Genomic DNA, 24063 nt, shown 5'->3' with positions numbered 1-24063 from the left:
TGCATACCCCATCAGTGCAGCAATGCTTATTCAATACCGCCAGCAGATGGAGACACTGGGGGATAATTTTCTAAGGATTTATACTGATTTTTCCTGTCTGAATTTGTCGCACAGAAAGTTGCAGGCCAAATATGTGTGACATTTCTGCGACTTTAGCTTCTAGAGCATTTTTACAACATTATACATAGGTGCTGAATACATAAAAAGCGACTGTTCAGCGACAGACAAGTCGCATCGGCTGAAAGTAGGCCAGAATGTCAGTCCATGTTGGAGCAGGTTTAGATACAGTCTAAAGCATAGATCTCAAAGTCTGTGCACAGAATTTAGCAAGGGCCTCGCACCTTCTGATGCATCAGGTAGGTGCACAATAGCATAGCCTAACCCTCTGTACTTTGGTCTATATTGATGCGGGACATAGACAGCCAGCTGATGACCAATCCATTAGTGCAATGGATGGCTGGAAGCATTTGTCTTTGCCTTTGCAATACCACAGAAGCAATGCATGGTCAATGTACAGCAATGACACACCTGTGTGAACAGCCAGGAGACCCCCCCCCATGTTATGTTACATAGTTACATAGTTAGTACGGTCGAAAAAAGACATATGTCCATCACGTTCAACCAGGGAATTAAGGGGTAGGGGTGTGGCGCGATATTGGGGAAGGGATGAGATTTTATATTTCTTCATAAGCATTAATCTTATTTTGTCAATTAGGAACATTCAGCACCCACCCGCTATCAAGGCAGCTGCCTATCATGTCATGCCCTACCTGCACAGGTGTGCTGGCTACTCAAATGATCCAATTAAGGAGGCCATTTAGTCAGCAGCAGCAGAAGTCCTGTGCCTGGACGCTCCAACAGGGGCCAGACACAAGCAGAAGCAGAAGCAGCAGAAGCAGCAGCAGCACCACCTTTTGTTTTTTGGCTGCAGCAGCAGCAAGGCCCACAGGGCTGGCTAGCTGGCTAGCCAGCAAGCAGGTAGCAATGAAAGTAGGAATCTTTCTTTTTAACCCTGTAAGGGGGTGGTGCACTGTACCCGAAGATACTGCCATATCGGGTCAATGCATAGGGCGACGGAAGCAAGCTTCGAAATCGGCCCCCGTTCTCAAAAATCCATTTAATATATGGTCCCCAGATAGGGGACGTATCAGATATTAAACTGATAAGAACAGATACTACACTTGATCTTAGCCAAAAGGCCGAGAAGCGATAACCGTGAAAGGGGCGGGCCCAACAAGGTCCCCTTCATGGGCACTATCACTGCTTGCTGTCAGGGAGGCTGCCAGACAATTTTCCATGCACACTCTGGGCTGGGGGGCAGTCAACCACCAGTACACACAGCAGAACCTAAACCCATACCATTATTGCTAAGCAGCAAGACAGGGGCCCATTGCACTCCCACGGGGCCTTTTTAAATGCAATCCATAACCCGGATTTGCCAGGAACCCTTCTTACTCCTCCTACTTGCATGTGACACTGGGCTTAGGATCTGCATAGGAAACACACACACAAGCACACACCTACCTTTGTTGCCTGCAGATGCCTCCTTGGCTGTCCCCAAACGGTATCAAACCAACACCCACGGGAAGCTGTAAGCATAGAGGACATGCCTGCACCCCATTGGACTTACCTGTGTGGGTTAAATCCGGGTTATTTGACAACCTATGGCGGTGATGGTTCTGCTCAGGCAGAGCAGTGCTGATGCTCCTCATAAAGCTGTCGCTGCTGTGAAGGTTCTAGGTGACATCACAAATCCCTTTGGTTACATACACAACAAAGCTGGGTTGTTGTTGTTTACACTCTGCAAGGCCTGTGGAAGTGAGTGACATCATAGCACTGTAGTTCTGAGGGTTCAAGATGGATGCAACAATCTCCTGTTGCTTCTATGAAGGCCGTAATAGACGACATCACCAAACAGCTCCATAGTCACATACACAGCAAAGGAGAGATGTTGTTTACACCTAGTGATGTCAGTGGTATTGAGTGACATCACAGCACAGTGCTAAGGCTCCTGGGCCTGGACACAGCAGCGGCTGCAATATCTCAACGGAGAATACGTTTATATCTATGTGTGTGTGTGCGCATATATATATATATATATATATATATATATATATATATATATTTCTCCGCCGAAATCACTTTTAAACCCATTTCCACCTTTTTTTCCCTTCTCTTCCTCTTACTTTTTTTTCACGTTTTTTTACGTTTTTCTCCTTTTCGCCTCTTTTCTGGGCGTATTATTCTTCTTTTTCTTCTTTTTTTTCGTCTAATGCATACCCCATCAGTGCAGCAATGCTTATTCAATACCGCCAGCAGATGGAGACACTGGGGGATAATTTTCTAAGGATTTATACTGATTTTTCCTGTCTGAATTTGTCGCACAGAAAGTTGCAGGCCAAATATGTGTGACATTTCTGCGACTTTAGCTTCTAGAGCATTTTTACAACATTATACATAGGTGCTGAATACATAAAAAGCGACTGTTCAGCGACAGACAAGTCGCATCGGCTGAAAGTAGGCCAGAATGTCAGTCCATGTTGGAGCAGGTTTAGATACAGTCTAAAGCATAGATCTCAAAGTCTGTGCACAAAATTTAGCAAGGGCCTCGCACCTTCTGATGCATCAGGTAGGTGCACAATAGCATAGCCTAACCCTCTGTACTTTGGTCTATATTGATGCGGGACATAGACAGCCAGCTGATGACCAATCCATTAGTGCAATGGATGGCTGGAAGCATTTGTCTTTGCCTTTGCAATACCACAGAAGCAATGCATGGTCAATGTACAGCAATGACACACCTGTGTGAACAGCCAGGAGACCCCCCCCCATGTTATGTTACATAGTTACATAGTTAGTACGGTCGAAAAAAGACATATGTCCATCACGTTCAACCAGGGAATTAAGGGGTAGGGGTGTGGCGCGATATTGGGGAAGGGATGAGATTTTATATTTCTTCATAAGCATTAATCTTATTTTGTCAATTAGGAACATTCAGCACCCACCCGCTATCAAGGCAGCTGCCTATCATGTCATGCCCTACCTGCACAGGTGTGCTGGCTACTCAAATGATCCAATTAAGGAGGCCATTTAGTCAGCAGCAGCAGAAGTCCTGTGCCTGGACGCTCCAACAGGGGCCAGACACAAGCAGAAGCAGAAGCAGCAGAAGCAGCAGCAGCACCACCTTTTGTTTTTTGGCTGCAGCAGCAGCAAGGCCCTCAGGGCTGGCTAGCTGGCTAGCCAGCAAGCAGGTAGCAATGAAAGTAGGAATCTTTCTTTTTAACCCTGTAAGGGGGTGGTGCACTGTACCCGAAGATACTGCCATATCGGGTCAATGCATAGGGCGACGGAAGCAAGCTTCGAAATCGGCCCCCGTTCTCAAAAATCCATTTAATATATGGTCCCCAGATAGGGGACGTATCAGATATTAAACTGATAAGAACAGATACTACACTTGATCTTAGCCAAAAGGCCGAGAAGCGATAACCGTGAAAGGGGCGGGCCCAACAAGGTCCCCTTCATGGGCACTATCACTGCTTGCTGTCAGGGAGGCTGCCAGACAATTTTCCATGCACACTCTGGGCTGGGGGGCAGTCAACCACCAGTACACACAGCAGAACCTAAACCCATACCATTATTGCTAAGCAGCAAGACAGGGGCCCATTGCACTCCCACGGGGCCTTTTTAAATGCAATCCATAACCCGGATTTGCCAGGAACCCTTCTTACTCCTCCTACTTGCATGTGACACTGGGCTTAGGATCTGCATAGGAAACACACACACAAGCACACACCTACCTTTGTTGCCTGCAGATGCCTCCTTGGCTGTCCCCAAACGGTATCAAACCAACACCCACGGGAAGCTGTAAGCATAGAGGACATGCCTGCACCCCATTGGACTTACCTGTGTGGGTTAAATCCGGGTTATTTGACAACCTATGGCGGTGATGGTTCTGCTCAGGCAGAGCAGTGCTGATGCTCCTCATAAAGCTGTCGCTGCTGTGAAGGTTCTAGGTGACATCACAAATCCCTTTGGTTACATACACAACAAAGCTGGGTTGTTGTTGTTTACACTCTGCAAGGCCTGTGGAAGTGAGTGACATCATAGCACTGTAGTTCTGAGGGTTCAAGATGGATGCAACAATCTCCTGTTGCTTCTATGAAGGCCGTAATAGACGACATCACCAAACAGCTCCATAGTCACATACACAGCAAAGGAGAGATGTTGTTTACACCTAGTGATGTCAGTGGTATTGAGTGACATCACAGCACAGTGCTAAGGCTCCTGGGCCTGGACACAGCAGCGGCTGCAATATCTCAACGGAGAATACGTTTATATCTATGTGTGTGTGTGCGCATATATATATATATATATATATATATATATATATATATATATATATTCTCCGCCGAAATCACTTTTAAACCCATTTCCACCTTTTTTTCCCTTCTCTTCCTCTTACTTTTTTTTCACGTTTTTTTACGTTTTTCTCCTTTTCGCCTCTTTTCTGGGCGTATTATTCTTCTTTTTCTTCTTTTTTTTCGTCTAATGCATACCCCATCAGTGCAGCAATGCTTATTCAATACCGCCAGCAGATGGAGACACTGGGGGATAATTTTCTAAGGATTTATACTGATTTTTCCTGTCTGAATTTGTCGCACAGAAAGTTGCAGGCCAAATATGTGTGACATTTCTGCGACTTTAGCTTCTAGAGCATTTTTACAACATTATACATAGGTGCTGAATACATAAAAAGCGACTGTTCAGCGACAGACAAGTCGCATCGGCTGAAAGTAGGCCAGAATGTCAGTCCATGTTGGAGCAGGTTTAGATACAGTCTAAAGCATAGATCTCAAAGTCTGTGCACAGAATTTAGCAAGGGCCTCGCACCTTCTGATGCATCAGGTAGGTGCACAATAGCATAGCCTAACCCTCTGTACTTTGGTCTATATTGATGCGGGACATAGACAGCCAGCTGATGACCAATCCATTAGTGCAATGGATGGCTGGAAGCATTTGTCTTTGCCTTTGCAATACCACAGAAGCAATGCATGGTCAATGTACAGCAATGACACACCTGTGTGAACAGCCAGGAGACCCCCCCCCCCCCATGTTATGTTACATAGTTACATAGTTAGTACGGTCGAAAAAAGACATATGTCCATCACGTTCAACCAGGGAATTAAGGGGTAGGGGTGTGGCGCGATATTGGGGAAGGGATGAGATTTTATATTTCTTCATAAGCATTAATCTTATTTTGTCAATTAGGAACATTCAGCACCCACCCGCTATCAAGGCAGCTGCCTATCATGTCATGCCCTACCTGCACAGGTGTGCTGGCTACTCAAATGATCCAATTAAGGAGGCCATTTAGTCAGCAGCAGCAGAAGTCCTGTGCCTGGACGCTCCAACAGGGGCCAGACACAAGCAGAAGCAGAAGCAGCAGAAGCAGCAGCAGCACCACCTTTTGTTTTTTGGCTGCAGCAGCAGCAAGGCCCACAGGGCTGGCTAGCTGGCTAGCCAGCAAGCAGGTAGCAATGAAAGTAGGAATCTTTCTTTTTAACCCTGTAAGGGGGTGGTGCACTGTACCCGAAGATACTGCCATATCGGGTCAATGCATAGGGCGACGGAAGCAAGCTTCGAAATCGGCCCCCGTTCTCAAAAATCCATTTAATATATGGTCCCCAGATAGGGGACGTATCAGATATTAAACTGATAAGAACAGATACTACACTTGATCTTAGCCAAAAGGCCGAGAAGCGATAACCGTGAAAGGGGCGGGCCCAACAAGGTCCCCTTCATGGGCACTATCACTGCTTGCTGTCAGGGAGGCTGCCAGACAATTTTCCATGCACACTCTGGGCTGGGGGGCAGTCAACCACCAGTACACACAGCAGAACCTAAACCCATACCATTATTGCTAAGCAGCAAGACAGGGGCCCATTGCACTCCCACGGGGCCTTTTTAAATGCAATCCATAACCCGGATTTGCCAGGAACCCTTCTTACTCCTCCTACTTGCATGTGACACTGGGCTTAGGATCTGCATAGGAAACACACACACAAGCACACACCTACCTTTGTTGCCTGCAGATGCCTCCTTGGCTGTCCCCAAACGGTATCAAACCAACACCCACGGGAAGCTGTAAGCATAGAGGACATGCCTGCACCCCATTGGACTTACCTGTGTGGGTTAAATCCGGGTTATTTGACAACCTATGGCGGTGATGGTTCTGCTCAGGCAGAGCAGTGCTGATGCTCCTCATAAAGCTGTCGCTGCTGTGAAGGTTCTAGGTGACATCACAAATCCCTTTGGTTACATACACAACAAAGCTGGGTTGTTGTTGTTTACACTCTGCAAGGCCTGTGGAAGTGAGTGACATCATAGCACTGTAGTTCTGAGGGTTCAAGATGGATGCAACAATCTCCTGTTGCTTCTATGAAGGCCGTAATAGACGACATCACCAAACAGCTCCATAGTCACATACACAGCAAAGGAGAGATGTTGTTTACACCTAGTGATGTCAGTGGTATTGAGTGACATCACAGCACAGTGCTAAGGCTCCTGGGCCTGGACACAGCAGCGGCTGCAATATCTCAACGGAGAATACGTTTATATCTATGTGTGTGTGTGCGCATATATATATATATATATATATATATATATATATATATATATATATTTCTCCGCCGAAATCACTTTTAAACCCATTTCCACCTTTTTTTCCCTTCTCTTCCTCTTACTTTTTTTTCACGTTTTTTTACGTTTTTCTCCTTTTCGCCTCTTTTCTGGGCGTATTATTCTTCTTTTTCTTCTTTTTTTTCGTCTAATGCATACCCCATCAGTGCAGCAATGCTTATTCAATACCGCCAGCAGATGGAGACACTGGGGGATAATTTTCTAAGGATTTATACTGATTTTTCCTGTCTGAATTTGTCGCACAGAAAGTTGCAGGCCAAATATGTGTGACATTTCTGCGACTTTAGCTTCTAGAGCATTTTTACAACATTATACATAGGTGCTGAATACATAAAAAGCGACTGTTCAGCGACAGACAAGTCGCATCGGCTGAAAGTAGGCCAGAATGTCAGTCCATGTTGGAGCAGGTTTAGATACAGTCTAAAGCATAGATCTCAAAGTCTGTGCACAGAATTTAGCAAGGGCCTCGCACCTTCTGATGCATCAGGTAGGTGCACAATAGCATAGCCTAACCCTCTGTACTTTGGTCTATATTGATGCGGGACATAGACAGCCAGCTGATGACCAATCCATTAGTGCAATGGATGGCTGGAAGCATTTGTCTTTGCCTTTGCAATACCACAGAAGCAATGCATGGTCAATGTACAGCAATGACACACCTGTGTGAACAGCCAGGAGACCCCCCCCCATGTTATGTTACATAGTTACATAGTTAGTACGGTCGAAAAAAGACATATGTCCATCACGTTCAACCAGGGAATTAAGGGGTAGGGGTGTGGCGCGATATTGGGGAAGGGATGAGATTTTATATTTCTTCATAAGCATTAATCTTATTTTGTCAATTAGGAACATTCAGCACCCACCCGCTATCAAGGCAGCTGCCTATCATGTCATGCCCTACCTGCACAGGTGTGCTGGCTACTCAAATGATCCAATTAAGGAGGCCATTTAGTCAGCAGCAGCAGAAGTCCTGTGCCTGGACGCTCCAACAGGGGCCAGACACAAGCAGAAGCAGAAGCAGCAGAAGCAGCACCTTTTGTTTTTTGGCTGCAGCAGCAGCAAGGCCCACAGGGCTGGCTAGCTGGCTAGCCAGCAAGCAGGTAGCAATGAAAGTAGGAATCTTTCTTTTTAACCCTGTAAGGGGGTGGTGCACTGTACCCGAAGATACTGCCATATCGGGTCAATGCATAGGGCGACGGAAGCAAGCTTCGAAATCGGCCCCCGTTCTCAAAAATCCATTTAATATATGGTCCCCAGATAGGGGACGTATCAGATATTAAACTGATAAGAACAGATACTACACTTGATCTTAGCCAAAAGGCCGAGAAGCGATAACCGTGAAAGGGGCGGGCCCAACAAGGTCCCCTTCATGGGCACTATCACTGCTTGCTGTCAGGGAGGCTGCCAGACAATTTTCCATGCACACTCTGGGCTGGGGGGCAGTCAACCACCAGTACACACAGCAGAACCTAAACCCATACCATTATTGCTAAGCAGCAAGACAGGGGCCCATTGCACTCCCACGGGGCCTTTTTAAATGCAATCCATAACCCGGATTTGCCAGGAACCCTTCTTACTCCTCCTACTTGCATGTGACACTGGGCTTAGGATCTGCATAGGAAACACACACACAAGCACACACCTACCTTTGTTGCCTGCAGATGCCTCCTTGGCTGTCCCCAAACGGTATCAAACCAACACCCACGGGAAGCTGTAAGCATAGAGGACATGCCTGCACCCCATTGGACTTACCTGTGTGGGTTAAATCCGGGTTATTTGACAACCTATGGCGGTGATGGTTCTGCTCAGGCAGAGCAGTGCTGATGCTCCTCATAAAGCTGTCGCTGCTGTGAAGGTTCTAGGTGACATCACAAATCCCTTTGGTTACATACACAACAAAGCTGGGTTGTTGTTGTTTACACTCTGCAAGGCCTGTGGAAGTGAGTGACATCATAGCACTGTAGTTCTGAGGGTTCAAGATGGATGCAACAATCTCCTGTTGCTTCTATGAAGGCCGTAATAGACGACATCACCAAACAGCTCCATAGTCACATACACAGCAAAGGAGAGATGTTGTTTACACCTAGTGATGTCAGTGGTATTGAGTGACATCACAGCACAGTGCTAAGGCTCCTGGGCCTGGACACAGCAGCGGCTGCAATATCTCAACGGAGAATACGTTTATATCTATGTGTGTGTGTGCGCATATATATATATATATATATATATATATATATATATATATTTCTCCGCCGAAATCACTTTTAAACCCATTTCCACCTTTTTTTCCCTTCTCTTCCTCTTACTTTTTTTTCACGTTTTTTTACGTTTTTCTCCTTTTCGCCTCTTTTCTGGGCGTATTATTCTTCTTTTTCTTCTTTTTTTTCGTCTAATGCATACCCCATCAGTGCAGCAATGCTTATTCAATACCGCCAGCAGATGGAGACACTGGGGGATAATTTTCTAAGGATTTATACTGATTTTTCCTGTCTGAATTTGTCGCACAGAAAGTTGCAGGCCAAATATGTGTGACATTTCTGCGACTTTAGCTTCTAGAGCATTTTTACAACATTATACATAGGTGCTGAATACATAAAAAGCGACTGTTCAGCGACAGACAAGTCGCATCGGCTGAAAGTAGGCCAGAATGTCAGTCCATGTTGGAGCAGGTTTAGATACAGTCTAAAGCATAGATCTCAAAGTCTGTGCACAGAATTTAGCAAGGGCCTCGCACCTTCTGATGCATCAGGTAGGTGCACAATAGCATAGCCTAACCCTCTGTACTTTGGTCTATATTGATGCGGGACATAGACAGCCAGCTGATGACCAATCCATTAGTGCAATGGATGGCTGGAAGCATTTGTCTTTGCCTTTGCAATACCACAGAAGCAATGCATGGTCAATGTACAGCAATGACACACCTGTGTGAACAGCCAGGAGACCCCCCCCCATGTTATGTTACATAGTTACATAGTTAGTACGGTCGAAAAAAGACATATGTCCATCACGTTCAACCAGGGAATTAAGGGGTAGGGGTGTGGCGCGATATTGGGGAAGGGATGAGATTTTATATTTCTTCATAAGCATTAATCTTATTTTGTCAATTAGGAACATTCAGCACCCACCCGCTATCAAGGCAGCTGCCTATCATGTCATGCCCTACCTGCACAGGTGTGCTGGCTACTCAAATGATCCAATTAAGGAGGCCATTTAGTCAGCAGCAGCAGAAGTCCTGTGCCTGGACGCTCCAACAGGGGCCAGACACAAGCAGAAGCAGAAGCAGCAGAAGCAGCACCTTTTGTTTTTTGGCTGCAGCAGCAGCAAGGCCCACAGGGCTGGCTAGCTGGCTAGCCAGCAAGCAGGTAGCAATGAAAGTAGGAATCTTTCTTTTTAACCCTGTAAGGGGGTGGTGCACTGTACCCGAAGATACTGCCATATCGGGTCAATGCATAGGGCGACGGAAGCAAGCTTCGAAATCGGCCCCCGTTCTCAAAAATCCATTTAATATATGGTCCCCAGATAGGGGACGTATCAGATATTAAACTGATAAGAACAGATTTTTTTTTTTTTTTTTATCTAAAGCCGAGGAACGTGCTTTCGATTCACCCAAAGTGCAAGAAAAAGTGCAAACGTGTTACACTAAAAAAACGTGCACAAAGGATGCGGTCTATCGCAAGCCCTTCTCCGATAGGAGAGAGGCCCCCCAACAAACCTTACCCTTCGCCTCCGGACCAAAAGGTACCTGCGAGGTTCCAGGTTCGATGTCCCTTTTCACCGAAGCTACTAGGGGACCACAAATGCTCCCGGCATCCCCCTTGGCGTTAGCCAAGGTATCTGCCCGCAGAGCCGATTACGGTAGGTACCCTGCCAAAGCAGAAGTACCCGGGGTGTTTGCAGGGAGGTGCGGAACCTAATGGCCACACACACCTCCCCTAGACCGCCAGGAGGGACACCCAGAAGGGCTACCGCATCCTGACAAATCCTGTGAACACACAACACGCAAAAAGTGACACAGTGAGACAAAAAAGAAATAAATAAGTGAATGTGTGCAGATATACTGCCCGGACATCCGGCCGGATCTATAAAAATTTCTCTGATCCTAGCCAGAAGGCCGGGAATCAAGAGGTGAGTGCCACAAGGTGAAGAGATTATGGTGCCCGTGCTTCAACTCAGTGAGTCTATTCTCCCAGTGAGTTTCGGCACCTCGGGGTCACCACTCCCCGAGGCACAAAAGTACCTCGGCTCTAGACCCTCTCAGCCTCATGGCGAGACCCGGAGGGAACAGGTCACATCGGGGCAGCCGTCGAGCTGATTCCTCAGAACCAGCCCCGGAAAGCCCTGGTACACCTGCATCCTCCATGCAGCACCCATCCCCACCAGCATGAAAACTGATAAGAACAGATACTACACTTGATCTTAGCCAAAAGGCCGAGAAGCGATAACCGTGAAAGGGGCGGGCCCAACAAGGTCCCCTTCATGGGCACTATCACTGCTTGCTGTCAGGGAGGCTGCCAGACAATTTTCCATGCACACTCTGGGCTGGGGGGCAGTCAACCACCAGTACACACAGCAGAACCTAAACCCATACCATTATTGCTAAGCAGCAAGACAGGGGCCCATTGCACTCCCACGGGGCCTTTTTAAATGCAATCCATAACCCGGATTTGCCAGGAACCCTTCTTACTCCTCCTACTTGCATGTGACACTGGGCTTAGGATCTGCATAGGAAACACACACACAAGCACACACCTACCTTTGTTGCCTGCAGATGCCTCCTTGGCTGTCCCCAAACGGTATCAAACCAACACCCACGGGAAGCTGTAAGCATAGAGGACATGCCTGCACCCCATTGGACTTACCTGTGTGGGTTAAATCCGGGTTATTTGACAACCTATGGCGGTGATGGTTCTGCTCAGGCAGAGCAGTGCTGATGCTCCTCATAAAGCTGTCGCTGCTGTGAAGGTTCTAGGTGACATCACAAATCCCTTTGGTTACATACACAACAAAGCTGGGTTGTTGTTGTTTACACTCTGCAAGGCCTGTGGAAGTGAGTGACATCATAGCACTGTAGTTCTGAGGGTTCAAGATGGATGCAACAATCTCCTGTTGCTTCTATGAAGGCCGTAATAGACGACATCACCAAACAGCTCCATAGTCACATACACAGCAAAGGAGAGATGTTGTTTACACCTAGTGATGTCAGTGGTATTGAGTGACATCACAGCACAGTGCTAAGGCTCCTGGGCCTGGACACAGCAGCGGCTGCAATATCTCAACGGAGAATACGTTTATATCTATGTGTGTGTGTGCGCATATATATATATATATATATATATATATATTATATATATATTTCTCCGCCGAAATCACTTTTAAACCCATTTCCACCTTTTTTTCCCTTCTCTTCCTCTTACTTTTTTTTCACGTTTTTTTACGTTTTTCTCCTTTTCGCCTCTTTTCTGGGCGTATTATTCTTCTTTTTCTTCTTTTTTTTCGTCTAATGCATACCCCATCAGTGCAGCAATGCTTATTCAATACCGCCAGCAGATGGAGACACTGGGGGATAATTTTCTAAGGATTTATACTGATTTTTCCTGTCTGAATTTGTCGCACAGAAAGTTGCAGGCCAAATATGTGTGACATTTCTGCGACTTTAGCTTCTAGAGCATTTTTACAACATTATACATAGGTGCTGAATACATAAAAAGCGACTGTTCAGCGACAGACAAGTCGCATCGGCTGAAAGTAGGCCAGAATGTCAGTCCATGTTGGAGCAGGTTTAGATACAGTCTAAAGCATAGATCTCAAAGTCTGTGCACAGAATTTAGCAAGGGCCTCGCACCTTCTGATGCATCAGGTAGGTGCACAATAGCATAGCCTAACCCTCTGTACTTTGGTCTATATTGATGCGGGACATAGACAGCCAGCTGATGACCAATCCATTAGTGCAATGGATGGCTGGAAGCATTTGTCTTTGCCTTTGCAATACCACAGAAGCAATGCATGGTCAATGTACAGCAATGACACACCTGTGTGAACAGCCAGGAGACCCCCCCCCCCATGTTATGTTACATAGTTACATAGTTAGTACGGTCGAAAAAAGACATATGTCCATCACGTTCAACCAGGGAATTAAGGGGTAGGGGTGTGGCGCGATATTGGGGAAGGGATGAGATTTTATATTTCTTCATAAGCATTAATCTTATTTTGTCAATTAGGAACATTCAGCACCCACCCGCTATCAAGGCAGCTGCCTATCATGTCATGCCCTACCTGCACAGGTGTGCTGGCTACTCAAATGATCCAATTAAGGAGGCCATTTAGTCAGCAGCAGCAGAAGTCCTGTGCCTGGACGCTCCAACAGGGGCCAGACACAAGCAGAAGCAGAAGCAGCAGAAGCAGCAGCAGCACCACCTTTTGTTTTTTGGCTGCAGCAGCAGCAAGGCCCACAGGGCTGGCTAGCTGGCTAGCCAGCAAGCAGGTAGCAATGAAAGTAGGAATCTTTCTTTTTAACCCTGTAAGGGGGTGGTGCACTGTACCCGAAGATACTGCCATATCGGGTCAATGCATAGGGCGACGGAAGCAAGCTTCGAAATCGGCCCCCGTTCTCAAAAATCCATTTAATATATGGTCCCCAGATAGGGGACGTATCAGATATTAAACTGATAAGAACAGATACTACACTTGATCTTAGCCAAAAGGCCGAGAAGCGATAACCGTGAAAGGGGCGGGCCCAACAAGGTCCCCTTCATGGGCACTATCACTGCTTGCTGTCAGGGAGGCTGCCAGACAATTTTCCATGCACACTCTGGGCTGGGGGGCAGTCAACCACCAGTACACACAGCAGAACCTAAACCCATACCATTATTGCTAAGCAGCAAGACAGGGGCCCATTGCACTCCCACGGGGCCTTTTTAAATGCAATCCATAACCCGGATTTGCCAGGAACCCTTCTTACTCCTCCTACTTGCATGTGACACTGGGCTTAGGATCTGCATAGGAAACACACACACAAGCACACACCTACCTTTGTTGCCTGCAGATGCCTCCTTGGCTGTCCCCAAACGGTATCAAACCAACACCCACGGGAAGCTGTAAGCATAGAGGACATGCCTGCACCCCATTGGACTTACCTGTGTGGGTTAAATCCGGGTTATTTGACAACCTATGGCGGTGATGGTTCTGCTCAGGCAGAGCAGTGCTGATGCTCCTCATAAAGCTGTCGCTGCTGTGAAGGTTCTAGGTGACATCACAAATCCCTTTGGTTACATACACAACAAAGCTGGGTTGTTGTTGTTTACACTCTGCAAGGCCTGTGGAAGTGAGTGACATCATAGCACTGTAGTTCTGAGGGTTCAAGATGGATGCAACAATCTCCTGTTGCTTCTATGAAGGCCGTAATAGACGACATCACCAAACAGCTCCATAGTCACATACACAGCAAAGGAGAGATGTTGTTTACACCTAGTGATGTCAGTGGTATTGAGTGACATCACAGCACAGTGCTAAGGCTCCTGGGCCTGGACACAGCAGCGGCTGCAATATCTCAACGGAGAATACGTTTATATCTATGTGTGTGTGTGCGCATATATATATATATATATATATATATATATATATATATATATATATTCTCCGCCGAAATCACTTTTAAACCCATTTCCACCTTTTTTTCCCTTCTCTTCCTCTTACTTTTTTTTCACGTTTTTTTACGTTTTTCTCCTTTTCGCCTCTTTTCTGGGCGTATTATTCTTCTTTTTCTTCTTTTTTTTCGTCTAATGCATACCCCATCAGTGCAGCAATGCTTATTCAATACCGCCAGCAGATGGAGACACTGGGGGATAATTTTCTAAGGATTTATACTGATTTTTCCTGTCTGAATTTGTCGCACAGAAAGTTGCAGGCCAAATATGTGTGACATTTCTGCGACTTTAGCTTCTAGAGCATTTTTACAACATTATACATAGGTGCTGAATACATAAAAAGCGACTGTTCAGCGACAGACAAGTCGCATCGGCTGAAAGTAGGCCAGAATGTCAGTCCATGTTGGAGCAGGTTTAGATACAGTCTAAAGCATAGATCTCAAAGTCTGTGCACAGAATTTAGCAAGGGCCTCGCACCTTCTGATGCATCAGGTAGGTGCACAATAGCATAGCCTAACCCTCTGTACTTTGGTCTATATTGATGCGGGACATAGACAGCCAGCTGATGACCAATCCATTAGTGCAATGGATGGCTGGAAGCATTTGTCTTTGCCTTTGCAATACCACAGAAGCAATGCATGGTCAATGTACAGCAATGACACACCTGTGTGAACAGCCAGGAGACCCCCCCCCCCCCATGTTATGTTACATAGTTACATAGTTAGTACGGTCGAAAAAAGACATATGTCCATCACGTTCAACCAGGGAATTAAGGGGTAGGGGTGTGGCGCGATATTGGGGAAGGGATGAGATTTTATATTTCTTCATAAGCATTAATCTTATTTTGTCAATTAGGAACATTCAGCACCCACCCGCTATCAAGGCAGCTGCCTATCATGTCATGCCCTACCTGCACAGGTGTGCTGGCTACTCAAATGATCCAATTAAGGAGGCCATTTAGTCAGCAGCAGCAGAAGTCCTGTGCCTGGACGCTCCAACAGGGGCCAGACACAAGCAGAAGCAGAAGCAGCAGAAGCAGCAGCAGCACCACCTTTTGTTTTTTGGCTGCAGCAGCAGCAAGGCCCACAGGGCTGGCTAGCTGGCTAGCCAGCAAGCAGGTAGCAATGAAAGTAGGAATCTTTCTTTTTAACCCTGTAAGGGGGTGGTGCACTGTACCCGAAGATACTGCCATATCGGGTCAATGCATAGGGCGACGGAAGCAAGCTTCGAAATCGGCCCCCGTTCTCAAAAATCCATTTAATATATGGTCCCCAGATAGGGGACGTATCAGATATTAAACTGATAAGAACAGATACTACACTTGATCTTAGCCAAAAGGCCGAGAAGCGATAACCGTGAAAGGGGCGGGCCCAACAAGGTCCCCTTCATGGGCACTATCACTGCTTGCTGTCAGGGAGGCTGCCAGACAATTTTCCATGCACACTCTGGGCTGGGGGGCAGTCAACCACCAGTACACACAGCAGAACCTAAACCCATACCATTATTGCTAAGCAGCAAGACAGGGGCCCATTGCACTCCCACGGGGCCTTTTTAAATGCAATCCATAACCCGGATTTGCCAGGAACCCTTCTTACTCCTCCTACTTGCATGTGACACTGGGCTTAGGATCTGCATAGGAAACACACACACAAGCACACACCTACCTTTGTTGCCTGCAGATGCCTCCTTGGCTGTCCCCAAACGGTATCAAACCAACACCCACGGGAAGCTGTAAGCATAGAGGACATGCCTGCACCCCATTGGACTTACCTGTGTGGGTTAAATCCGGGTTATTTGACAACCTATGGCGGTGATGGTTCTGCTCAGGCAGAGCAGTGCTGATGCTCCTCATAAAGCTGTCGCTGCTGTGAAGGTTCTAGGTGACATCACAAATCCCTTTGGTTACATACACAACAAAGCTGGGTTGTTGTTGTTTACACTCTGCAAGGCCTGTGGAAGTGAGTGACATCATAGCACTGTAGTTCTGAGGGTTCAAGATGGATGCAACAATCTCCTGTTGCTTCTATGAAGGCCGTAATAGACGACATCACCAAACAGCTCCATAGTCACATACACAGCAAAGGAGAGATGTTGTTTACACCTAGTGATGTCAGTGGTATTGAGTGACATCACAGCACAGTGCTAAGGCTCCTGGGCCTGGACACAGCAGCGGCTGCAATATCTCAACGGAGAATACGTTTATATCTATGTGTGTGTGTGCGCATATATATATATATATATATATCTATATATATATATATATATATATATTCTCCGCCGAAATCACTTTTAAACCCATTTCCACCTTTTTTTCCCTTCTCTTCCTCTTACTTTTTTTTCACGTTTTTTTACGTTTTTCTCCTTTTCGCCTCTTTTCTGGGCGTATTATTCTTCTTTTTCTTCTTTTTTTTCGTCTAATGCATACCCCATCAGTGCAGCAATGCTTATTCAATACCGCCAGCAGATGGAGACACTGGGGGATAATTTTCTAAGGATTTATACTGATTTTTCCTGTCTGAATTTGTCGCACAGAAAGTTGCAGGCCAAATATGTGTGACATTTCTGCGACTTTAGCTTCTAGAGCATTTTTACAACATTATACATAGGTGCTGAATACATAAAAAGCGACTGTTCAGCGACAGACAAGTCGCATCGGCTGAAAGTAGGCCAGAATGTCAGTCCATGTTGGAGCAGGTTTAGATACAGTCTAAAGCATAGATCTCAAAGTCTGTGCACAGAATTTAGCAAGGGCCTCGCACCTTCTGATGCATCAGGTAGGTGCACAATAGCATAGCCTAACCCTCTGTACTTTGGTCTATATTGATGCGGGACATAGACAGCCAGCTGATGACCAATCCATTAGTGCAATGGATGGCTGGAAGCATTTGTCTTTGCCTTTGCAATACCACAGAAGCAATGCATGGTCAATGTACAGCAATGACACACCTGTGTGAACAGCCAGGAGACCCCCCCCCCCCATGTTATGTTACATAGTTACATAGTTAGTACGGTCGAAAAAAGACATATGTCCATCACGTTCAACCAGGGAATTAAGGGGTAGGGGTGTGGCGCGATATTGGGGAAGGGATGAGATTTTATATTTCTTCATAAGCATTAATCTTATTTTGTCAATTAGGAACATTCAGCACCCACCCGCTATCAAGGCAGCTGCCTATCATGTCATGCCCTACCTGCACAGGTGTGCTGGCTACTCAAATGATCCAATTAAGGAGGCCATTTAGTCAGCAGCAGCAGAAGTCCTGTGCCTGGACGCTCCAACAGGGGCCAGACACAAGCAGAAGCAGAAGCAGCAGAAGCAGCAGCAGCACCACCTTTTGTTTTTTGGCTGCAGCAGCAGCAAGGCCCACAGGGCTGGCTAGCTGGCTAGCCAGCAAGCAGGTAGCAATGAAAGTAGGAATCTTTCTTTTTAACCCTGTAAGGGGGTGGTGCACTGTACCCGAAGATACTGCCATATCGGGTCAATGCATAGGGCGACGGAAGCAAGCTTCGAAATCGGCCCCCGTTCTCAAAAATCCATTTAATATATGGTCCCCAGATAGGGGACGTATCAGATATTAAACTGATAAGAACAGATACTACACTTGATCTTAGCCAAAAGGCCGAGAAGCGATAACCGTGAAAGGGGCGGGCCCAACAAGGTCCCCTTCATGGGCACTATCACTGCTTGCTGTCAGGGAGGCTGCCAGACAATTTTCCATGCACACTCTGGGCTGGGGGGCAGTCAACCACCAGTACACACAGCAGAACCTAAACCCATACCATTATTGCTAAGCAGCAAGACAGGGGCCCATTGCACTCCCACGGGGCCTTTTTAAATGCAATCCATAACCCGGATTTGCCAGGAACCCTTCTTACTCCTCCTACTTGCATGTGACACTGGGCTTAGGATCTGCATAGGAAACACACACACAAGCACACACCTACCTTTGTTGCCTGCAGATGCCTCCTTGGCTGTCCCCAAACGGTATCAAACCAACACCCACGGGAAGCTGTAAGCATAGAGGACATGCCTGCACCCCATTGGACTTACCTGTGTGGGTTAAATCCGGGTTATTTGACAACCTATGGCGGTGATGGTTCTGCTCAGGCAGAGCAGTGCTGATGCTCCTCATAAAGCTGTCGCTGCTGTGAAGGTTCTAGGTGACATCACAAATCCCTTTGGTTACATACACAACAAAGCTGGGTTGTTGTTGTTTACACTCTGCAAGGCCTGTGGAAGTGAGTGACATCATAGCACTGTAGTTCTGAGGGTTCAAGATGGATGCAACAATCTCCTGTTGCTTCTATGAAGGCCGTAATAGACGACATCACCAAACAGCTCCATAGTCACATACACAGCAAAGGAGAGATGTTGTTTACACCTAGTGATGTCAGTGGTATTGAGTGACATCACAGCACAGTGCTAAGGCTCCTGGGCCTGGACACAGCAGCGGCTGCAATATCTCAACGGAGAATACGTTTATATCTATGTGTGTGTGTGCGCATATATATATATATATATATATATATATATATATATATATATATATATTTCTCCGCCGAAATCACTTTTAAACCCATTTCCACCTTTTTTTCCCTTCTCTTCCTCTTACTTTTTTTTCACGTTTTTTTACGTTTTTCTCCTTTTCGCCTCTTTTCTGGGCGTATTATTCTTCTTTTTCTTCTTTTTTTTCGTCTAATGCATACCCCATCAGTGCAGCAATGCTTATTCAATACCGCCAGCAGATGGAGACACTGGGGGATAATTTTCTAAGGATTTATACTGATTTTTCCTGTCTGAATTTGTCGCACAGAAAGTTGCAGGCCAAATATGTGTGACATTTCTGCGACTTTAGCTTCTAGAGCATTTTTACAACATTATACATAGGTGCTGAATACATAAAAAGCGACTGTTCAGCGACAGACAAGTCGCATCGGCTGAAAGTAGGCCAGAATGTCAGTCCATGTTGGAGCAGGTTTAGATACAGTCTAAAGCATAGATCTCAAAGTCTGTGCACAGAATTTAGCAAGGGCCTCGCACCTTCTGATGCATCAGGTAGGTGCACAATAGCATAGCCTAACCCTCTGTACTTTGGTCTATATTGATGCGGGACATAGACAGCCAGCTGATGACCAATCCATTAGTGCAATGGATGGCTGGAAGCATTTGTCTTTGCCTTTGCAATACCACAGAAGCAATGCATGGTCAATGTACAGCAATGACACACCTGTGTGAACAGCCAGGAGACCCCCCCCCCCCCCATGTTATGTTACATAGTTACATAGTTAGTACGGTCGAAAAAAGACATATGTCCATCACGTTCAACCAGGGAATTAAGGGGTAGGGGTGTGGCGCGATATTGGGGAAGGGATGAGATTTTATATTTCTTCATAAGCATTAATCTTATTTTGTCAATTAGGAACATTCAGCACCCACCCGCTATCAAGGCAGCTGCCTATCATGTCATGCCCTACCTGCACAGGTGTGCTGGCTACTCAAATGATCCAATTAAGGAGGCCATTTAGTCAGCAGCAGCAGAAGTCCTGTGCCTGGACGCTCCAACAGGGGCCAGACACAAGCAGAAGCAGAAGCAGCAGAAGCAGCAGCAGCACCACCTTTTGTTTTTTGGCTGCAGCAGCAGCAAGGCCCACAGGGCTGGCTAGCTGGCTAGCCAGCAAGCAGGTAGCAATGAAAGTAGGAATCTTTCTTTTTAACCCTGTAAGGGGGTGGTGCACTGTACCCGAAGATACTGCCATATCGGGTCAATGCATAGGGCGACGGAAGCAAGCTTCGAAATCGGCCCCCGTTCTCAAAAATCCATTTAATATATGGTCCCCAGATAGGGGACGTATCAGATATTAAACTGATAAGAACAGATACTACACTTGATCTTAGCCAAAAGGCCGAGAAGCGATAACCGTGAAAGGGGCGGGCCCAACAAGGTCCCCTTCATGGGCACTATCACTGCTTGCTGTCAGGGAGGCTGCCAGACAATTTTCCATGCACACTCTGGGCTGGGGGGCAGTCAACCACCAGTACACACAGCAGAACCTAAACCCATACCATTATTGCTAAGCAGCAAGACAGGGGCCCATTGCACTCCCACGGGGCCTTTTTAAATGCAATCCATAACCCGGATTTGCCAGGAACCCTTCTTACTCCTCCTACTTGCATGTGACACTGGGCTTAGGATCTGCATAGGAAACACACACACAAGCACACACCTACCTTTGTTGCCTGCAGATGCCTCCTTGGCTGTCCCCAAACGGTATCAAACCAACACCCACGGGAAGCTGTAAGCATAGAGGACATGCCTGCACCCCATTGGACTTACCTGTGTGGGTTAAATCCGGGTTATTTGACAACCTATGGCGGTGATGGTTCTGCTCAGGCAGAGCAGTGCTGATGCTCCTCATAAAGCTGTCGCTGCTGTGAAGGTTCTAGGTGACATCACAAATCCCTTTGGTTACATACACAACAAAGCTGGGTTGTTGTTGTTTACACTCTGCAAGGCCTGTGGAAGTGAGTGACATCATAGCACTGTAGTTCTGAGGGTTCAAGATGGATGCAACAATCTCCTGTTGCTTCTATGAAGGCCGTAATAGACGACATCACCAAACAGCTCCATAGTCACATACACAGCAAAGGAGAGATGTTGTTTACACCTAGTGATGTCAGTGGTATTGAGTGACATCACAGCACAGTGCTAAGGCTCCTGGGCCTGGACACAGCAGCGGCTGCAATATCTCAACGGAGAATACGTTTATATCTATGTGTGTGTGTGCGCATATATATATATATATATATATATATATATATATATATATATATTTCTCCGCCGAAATCACTTTTAAACCCATTTCCACCTTTTTTTCCCTTCTCTTCCTCTTACTTTTTTTTCACGTTTTTTTACGTTTTTCTCCTTTTCGCCTCTTTTCTGGGCGTATTATTCTTCTTTTTCTTCTTTTTTTTCGTCTAATGCATACCCCATCAGTGCAGCAATGCTTATTCAATACCGCCAGCAGATGGAGACACTGGGGGATAATTTTCTAAGGATTTATACTGATTTTTCCTGTCTGAATTTGTCGCACAGAAAGTTGCAGGCCAAATATGTGTGACATTTCTGCGACTTTAGCTTCTAGAGCATTTTTACAACATTATACATAGGTGCTGAATACATAAAAAGCGACTGTTCAGCGACAGACAAGTCGCATCGGCTGAAAGTAGGCCAGAATGTCAGTCCATGTTGGAGCAGGTTTAGATACAGTCTAAAGCATAGATCTCAAAGTCTGTGCACAGAATTTAGCAAGGGCCTCGCACCTTCTGATGCATCAGGTAGGTGCACAATAGCATAGCCTAACCCTCTGTACTTTGGTCTATATTGATGCGGGACATAGACAGCCAGCTGATGACCAATCCATTAGTGCAATGGATGGCTGGAAGCATTTGTCTTTGCCTTTGCAATACCACAGAAGCAATGCATGGTCAATGTACAGCAATGACACACCTGTGTGAACAGCCAGGAGACCCCCCCCCCCATGTTATGTTACATAGTTACATAGTTAGTACGGTCGAAAAAAGACATATGTCCATCACGTTCAACCAGGGAATTAAGGGGTAGGGGTGTGGCGCGATATTGGGGAAGGGATGAGATTTTATATTTCTTCATAAGCATTAATCTTATTTTGTCAATTAGGAACATTCAGCACCCACCCGCTATCAAGGCAGCTGCCTATCATGTCATGCCCTACCTGCACAGGTGTGCTGGCTACTCAAATGATCCAATTAAGGAGGCCATTTAGTCAGCAGCAGCAGAAGTCCTGTGCCTGGACGCTCCAACAGGGGCCAGACACAAGCAGAAGCAGAAGCAGCAGAAGCAGCAGCAGCACCACCTTTTGTTTTTTGGCTGCAGCAGCAGCAAGGCCCACAGGGCTGGCTAGCTGGCTAGCCAGCAAGCAGGTAGCAATGAAAGTAGGAATCTTTCTTTTTAACCCTGTAAGGGGGTGGTGCACTGTACCCGAAGATACTGCCATATCGGGTCAATGCATAGGGCGACGGAAGCAAGCTTCGAAATCGGCCCCCGTTCTCAAAAATCCATTTAATATATGGTCCCCAGATAGGGGACGTATCAGATATTAAACTGATAAGAACAGATACTACACTTGATCTTAGCCAAAAGGCCGAGAAGCGATAACCGTGAAAGGGGCGGGCCCAACAAGGTCCCCTTCATGGGCACTATCACTGCTTGCTGTCAGGGAGGCTGCCAGACAATTTTCCATGCACACTCTGGGCTGGGGGGCAGTCAACCACCAGTACACACAGCAGAACCTAAACCCATACCATTATTGCTAAGCAGCAAGACAGGGGCCCATTGCACTCCCACGGGGCCTTTTTAAATGCAATCCATAACCCGGATTTGCCAGGAACCCTTCTTACTCCTCCTACTTGCATGTGACACTGGGCTTAGGATCTGCATAGGAAACACACACACAAGCACACACCTACCTTTGTTGCCTGCAGATGCCTCCTTGGCTGTCCCCAAACGGTATCAAACCAACACCCACGGGAAGCTGTAAGCATAGAGGACATGCCTGCACCCCATTGGACTTACCTGTGTGGGTTAAATCCGGGTTATTTGACAACCTATGGCGGTGATGGTTCTGCTCAGGCAGAGCAGTGCTGATGCTCCTCATAAAGCTGTCGCTGCTGTGAAGGTTCTAGGTGACATCACAAATCCCTTTGGTTACATACACAACAAAGCTGGGTTGTTGTTGTTTACACTCTGCAAGGCCTGTGGAAGTGAGTGACATCATAGCACTGTAGTTCTGAGGGTTCAAGATGGATGCAACAATCTCCTGTTGCTTCTATGAAGGCCGTAATAGACGACATCACCAAACAGCTCCATAGTCACATACACAGCAAAGGAGAGATGTTGTTTACACCTAGTGATGTCAGTGGTATTGAGTGACATCACAGCACAGTGCTAAGGCTCCTGGGCCTGGACACAGCAGCGGCTGCAATATCTCAACGGAGAATACGTTTATATCTATGTGTGTGTGTGCGCATATATATATATATATATATATATATATATATATATATATATATTTCTCCGCCGAAATCACTTTTAAACCCATTTCCACCTTTTTTTCCCTTCTCTTCCTCTTACTTTTTTTTCACGTTTTTTTACGTTTTTCTCCTTTTCGCCTCTTTTCTGGGCGTATTATTCTTCTTTTTCTTCTTTTTTTTCGTCTAATGCATACCCCATCAGTGCAGCAATGCTTATTCAATACCGCCAGCAGATGGAGACACTGGGGGATAATTTTCTAAGGATTTATACTGATTTTTCCTGTCTGAATTTGTCGCACAGAAAGTTGCAGGCCAAATATGTGTGACATTTCTGCGACTTTAGCTTCTAGAGCATTTTTACAACATTATACATAGGTGCTGAATACATAAAAAGCGACTGTTCAGCGACAGACAAGTCGCATCGGCTGAAAGTAGGCCAGAATGTCAGTCCATGTTGGAGCAGGTTTAGATACAGTCTAAAGCATAGATCTCAAAGTCTGTGCACAGAATTTAGCAAGGGCCTCGCACCTTCTGATGCATCAGGTAGGTGCACAATAGCATAGCCTAACCCTCTGTACTTTGGTCTATATTGATGCGGGACATAGACAGCCAGCTGATGACCAATCCATTAGTGCAATGGATGGCTGGAAG

At 46.3% G+C, this 24063-nt stretch overlaps 10 non-coding genes and 1 pseudogene across 10 annotated transcripts; all 11 read right to left on the bottom strand.

Moving 5' to 3' along the window:
• Nucleotides 1-1020: 1020 nt before the first annotated feature.
• Nucleotides 1021-1211, bottom strand: LOC130314488 (U2 spliceosomal RNA). Its single transcript, XR_008862165.1, has one exon. It is a non-coding gene; the product is annotated as a U2 spliceosomal RNA (small nuclear RNA).
• Nucleotides 1212-3293: 2082 nt separating this feature from the next.
• LOC130314487 (U2 spliceosomal RNA) lies at nt 3294-3484 on the bottom strand. The gene has a single exon (XR_008862164.1). It is a non-coding gene; the product is annotated as a U2 spliceosomal RNA (small nuclear RNA).
• Nucleotides 3485-5573: 2089 nt separating this feature from the next.
• On the bottom strand, nt 5574-5764 carry LOC130314486 (U2 spliceosomal RNA). Its single transcript, XR_008862163.1, has one exon. It is a non-coding gene; the product is annotated as a U2 spliceosomal RNA (small nuclear RNA).
• A 2077-nt stretch (nt 5765-7841) lies between these two features.
• On the bottom strand, nt 7842-8032 carry LOC130314484 (U2 spliceosomal RNA). Its single transcript, XR_008862162.1, has one exon. It is a non-coding gene; the product is annotated as a U2 spliceosomal RNA (small nuclear RNA).
• Nucleotides 8033-10103: 2071 nt separating this feature from the next.
• On the bottom strand, nt 10104-10286 carry LOC130314499 (U2 spliceosomal RNA). Its single transcript, XR_008862175.1, has one exon. It is a non-coding gene; the product is annotated as a U2 spliceosomal RNA (small nuclear RNA).
• Nucleotides 10287-10979: 693 nt separating this feature from the next.
• LOC130314501 (U2 spliceosomal RNA) lies at nt 10980-11139 on the bottom strand (annotated as a pseudogene).
• Nucleotides 11140-13222: 2083 nt separating this feature from the next.
• LOC130314482 (U2 spliceosomal RNA) lies at nt 13223-13413 on the bottom strand. Its single transcript, XR_008862160.1, has one exon. It is a non-coding gene; the product is annotated as a U2 spliceosomal RNA (small nuclear RNA).
• A 2089-nt stretch (nt 13414-15502) lies between these two features.
• LOC130314481 (U2 spliceosomal RNA) lies at nt 15503-15693 on the bottom strand. The gene has a single exon (XR_008862159.1). It is a non-coding gene; the product is annotated as a U2 spliceosomal RNA (small nuclear RNA).
• Nucleotides 15694-17783: 2090 nt separating this feature from the next.
• On the bottom strand, nt 17784-17974 carry LOC130314480 (U2 spliceosomal RNA). Its single transcript, XR_008862158.1, has one exon. It is a non-coding gene; the product is annotated as a U2 spliceosomal RNA (small nuclear RNA).
• Nucleotides 17975-20067: 2093 nt separating this feature from the next.
• LOC130314479 (U2 spliceosomal RNA) lies at nt 20068-20258 on the bottom strand. Its single transcript, XR_008862157.1, has one exon. It is a non-coding gene; the product is annotated as a U2 spliceosomal RNA (small nuclear RNA).
• Nucleotides 20259-22344: 2086 nt separating this feature from the next.
• Nucleotides 22345-22535, bottom strand: LOC130314478 (U2 spliceosomal RNA). Its single transcript, XR_008862156.1, has one exon. It is a non-coding gene; the product is annotated as a U2 spliceosomal RNA (small nuclear RNA).
• Between the last annotated feature and the right edge of the window lie 1528 nt (nt 22536-24063).

The sequence above is a fragment of the Hyla sarda genome, unplaced genomic scaffold (genome assembly GCF_029499605.1).
Source record: "Hyla sarda isolate aHylSar1 unplaced genomic scaffold, aHylSar1.hap1 scaffold_1827, whole genome shotgun sequence".
Lineage (NCBI taxonomy): Eukaryota > Metazoa > Chordata > Amphibia > Anura > Hylidae > Hyla > Hyla sarda.
The sequence above is the reverse complement of the archived record's forward strand: the minus strand, read 5'-3'. Positions and strand labels throughout refer to the sequence as shown.